The sequence below is a fragment of the Carlito syrichta genome, unplaced genomic scaffold (assembly GCF_000164805.1).
Source record: "Carlito syrichta isolate Samal-C Ts95f unplaced genomic scaffold, Tarsius_syrichta-2.0.1 Scaffold303987, whole genome shotgun sequence".
NCBI lineage: Eukaryota > Metazoa > Chordata > Mammalia > Primates > Tarsiidae > Carlito > Carlito syrichta.
Window position 1 is genome coordinate 606,101 of NW_007248083.1, and position 4,015 is coordinate 610,115.

The window sequence follows — 4,015 nt, forward strand, 5'->3', positions numbered from 1 at the left end:
TTCTGACTCCAACTTGCTTGTATGCTCCAAGATCAGATATTAAAAGAAAATTATAAAGCTTCTGGGGGCAACTTAGTTAGAGAACATTCCTGGATAGCTCTATGAGAATTTGTATTAAATCATGGTTGGGTAATTAGTCATGATTTTTAAATAACTGACTCACTTTGAAGCTTGCTCGAGATTAGAATATTCTACATTTTATTATTTCCTTTTTTATTCCTCTATCCAATGACCCGCATGCCAGAGTTGTAATCTTCATTGTTTTAGTGACAAGGTTTTGATCTGTTATCTAGGCTAGAGTACAGTGATGCTCTCATAGCTCACTGCAGTCTCAAATTCCTGGGCTCAAGCAATCCTCCTGCCTCAACCTCAGATATGTGCCACCATGCCAACTAATTATTTCCTTTTTTTTTTTGAATTGGAGTCTTGCTCTGTCACCCAAACATTCACGGCCACACCAGCGTCGACCTGCTGGGTGTCAGCAATCCTTCCACCTTAGCCTTCCAAGTAGCCAGAACTACAGATACGCGCTACCACGGCTGGCTAGTTTTTTTGATTTATCGTAGAGATGAGATCTCACCAATTTTCCTGGGCTGGTCTCGAACCCGTGAACTCAGGCAATCCACTCGTCTCGGCCTCCCAAAGTGCTGGGATTACAGGTTAAGACACCAAGTCTGGTCTTTTTTTTTTTTTTTTGTGGAGATGGGGGTCTTGCTATGTTGCCCAAGCTGGCCATGAACTTCTTGCCTCAAGCAATTATTCCTCCTTTGCCTCCCAAAATGCTGGGATTATAGGCATGATGACATCATGCCCACCCCAAAGGTTTACAGCCTTCTAAGCAGTGGTCTCCAAAAGGTTTTGGTTATATATTTCTGATGATTAAGGAAAAATTTGTAAATATATTCCCCAAAATAATAGAAATGCACTATTGTAATAATATAATATATTGTAAAATTTATTTACATATAATATATAAATGGTAAAAGTATGAGATAAAAATAATAAGCATTTTATTTTTAAATTCTGTAGTCCCCTTTGGGGGTCTTTTTTCAAACTTCAATGGGCATGAACACTGTCTGGGGATGTGGCTAAAATACAGATTTTGATCAGTAGGTAAGAGGTGTGGCCTGAGAATTTGTGTTTTTAGCAAGCAAACAAGTGATGCTGATGATGTTGGTCCGTAGATCACATTTTTAGCAGCAAGACTCAGAATCAAACATCAAATTTCAGAAATTATGTCCTCCTTATTACTACATTTTAAAAATGTAGATTCGAAATAGCATCGGCCATAATAAGAGAGATGGCCAGTCAGTTCCAGGGTATCCAGCAGCTTCTGCAAGCTGAGAAGTGGGTGGCTGAGACGGTGGCAGATGCCAGAAAAAAGGAAGTCCTGACGACTGAAGCAGGCAAAAGAGGAGGCACAGATGGAGGTTAGAGTAATAACGTAGAGAGCGAGAGCAGGAATTCCAGCGCAAGCAGCAGGTGGCCATGGGCTCCCAGGGGAACCTGTCGGCTGAGGTGGAGCAGGTTACAAGGTGCCAGGTGCAGGGTATGCAGAGCTCCCAACAGAGAAACCGAGAGCGTGTCCTGGCCCAACTTCTTGGCATGGTTTGCGACGTCAGGTCCAAGGTTCGCCCCAACTACTGGATTGTTGCCTACGACCCACTGTAGGGCCTGACTCCTGCCGGTTCCCTTCCTCAAAGAAACCCTTCAGCCAAAATCACCTTCCACTATAATCCTTTTCTCCTTTTTAGTCCCTGGAAATACTGGGAGGCAGGATCCAATAATTGTCCTAAGAAACATAAATATCCTGCTCAAAACTGAATCTCTTTGTTGTTCTTGAAGCCTCACTAGGACCTTCTAAACTCCCAAGTCATTCTCACCCAGTCCTTCTGTGAATTTTGTAACATGGGGAAGTAGGGATGTAGAAGACACCTTGACTTCAGAGGCTGGCAGATTTTGGTCCCTCTCCTGACCCTGCCACTTGCTGGCTGTGCAACCAGGACAGGCTACTTAGCATGGTAGCCTCAATGTCCTCTTCTGTGAAATTGAAATAATAATAATGCCTGCCTTGTGAGTTGCTGTAATGATTAGGAATCATTCTGTAAAGAGCCTAGCATGGTTCCCACAATGTAGTAGCTGTGATTCAATAAAGGGAAACCCTGTGATATTATTACTGCTCCATGCTCATTGGCCAAAATCTATATAGCTGTTTCCTAACTTCCGTCCATGGCTCTCTAATTCCACTTATTTATTCTGTGCCCCTAGTAATTCTCTGAAGAACTGGTTCTTACTCCATCTCTTTTCCCAGAAATCTTATAATCCCTGAAAAGATAAAATGATAATCTCACATAGCCACTCTGTTATAGTTCCAGGTAGATACTTCATCTTGTAGCTCTTCTTTTTGTTTCTCTTAAGCTGGTCTTTATTGGATTTTCCTCTTTTCCCAAAGACCCATCAGTTGCCCACTGCTTCCTAAGATCTTTTTTTTTTTTTTTTGAGTTGGAGTCTCACGCGGTCGCCCAGACTAGAGTGCAGTGGCCACTCCCGGCCACTGCAGCCTCGCCTACTGGGCTCCGGCGATCCTTCCGCCTCAGCCTTCCAAGTAGCTGGAATTACAGGCATGCGCAACCACGCCCGGCTGATTTTTTAATTTATTGTAGAGATGAGGTCTCGCTGCCCAGGCGGGTCTCGAACCCTCGGGCTCAGGCAATCCACTCACCTCAGCCTCCCAAAGGCGCGGGATTACAGGCTGAGCCACCAAGCCCGGCTTGCTTTCTAAGATCTAAAGTGATGCGGTGTCCCCTCATATGCATGGCCTTCCTTTCCACATCCTTGGCATCTTACTTTCCCTTTGTAACAATAAAAAAGTATCAATAAAATAATTATGGGCAAATAAAAAATAATAATAATAAAATAATAATAAAAATGTAAGAGCACAGTCTTGGCCCAAGAAACCTCCAAACCACTGACATACATATTGCTATGGTTAGACTGGTTTTGTTTGAAAGACTGTGTTCAAAACAGGTCTGGGCTTCTTCCAGCTCTCTGGAAGTAAGTCTGACTCCCTCCAAAATCTGGGCTTCCACATGACCTGTTGGATAAATTCTTTTGGCTCTCAATCATCCTGCTCATAGTTTGCCTCCTAATGCAGTGTCCTGAGACTATATTTTGGTGACAAACACCTTGTAGCTTAGTGCCAACAAAACTAGGGTGCAGCACTATCCTTAGACAAAAAAGTTTAAGGGGATGCCAAAAACTCAGTAATCAAATAGATAATCATATTATAATTCAATATTTTAAACAATTAAACTGACAAACTATGGCTTGTTGCCTATTTTTGTTAATAAAGCTTTATTGGTCTCAATTCTTCTCGGCCTTACCTGTTGGGCACTGCACTTGGAAGCTCCTGGGGCTATATCAGACCTCTCCTATATGTCCTCTTCCAGGTAATTGTTAGATGCTGCTTTTAGTAAACTAACTTTTAAAAAAATATTGCAATCACAGTACATAATAGTTGAAGGAAAAAATCAAGTGGTTTAAATTATTAAATACTCTATTAATACATCAATAGTCTAAATTATTAAAAGTTGAGAAGAAACATTTAAACTTAGAGTGTCTTTTAATGGAATTATCCTGAAAAATAGAATGGCCCCAGTGATAAAAACATTCAATTAGTTCCAATCTTGAATACTGTCTAACATCTGTCCAACAATTTCTCTGCTGGGATGGAATGCTAGAGGTACCAGATTTGGTAGCATTTCTCCTAATTGGTAGAAAAATTACTTTAAAATATCTACAAAGAAAAATGCATTCAAATTCAGTACTTTGCCATGTCTCAGTATATCAGTGAATGATCTTCAGATCCACTCAATCGCCAAACTGGAAACTTTGGTGCTTTCATTTTTCCTTTTTTTTTTTTTTTAATTTGGTCGCCATCAGTTGGTTGCTAAATTATTTTAGTTCTCTTCCTCAGAAGCTTTGGATCTGCCTCTTTAGCCTTCTGCCAGTAACC

At 41.1% G+C, this 4,015-nt stretch overlaps 1 pseudogene; it reads left to right on the forward strand.

Moving 5' to 3' along the window:
- The first annotated feature begins 1,300 nt into the window (after window positions 1–1,300).
- Window positions 1,301–1,671, forward strand: LOC103261717 (annotated as a pseudogene).
- Window positions 1,672–4,015: the final 2,344 nt, after the last annotated feature.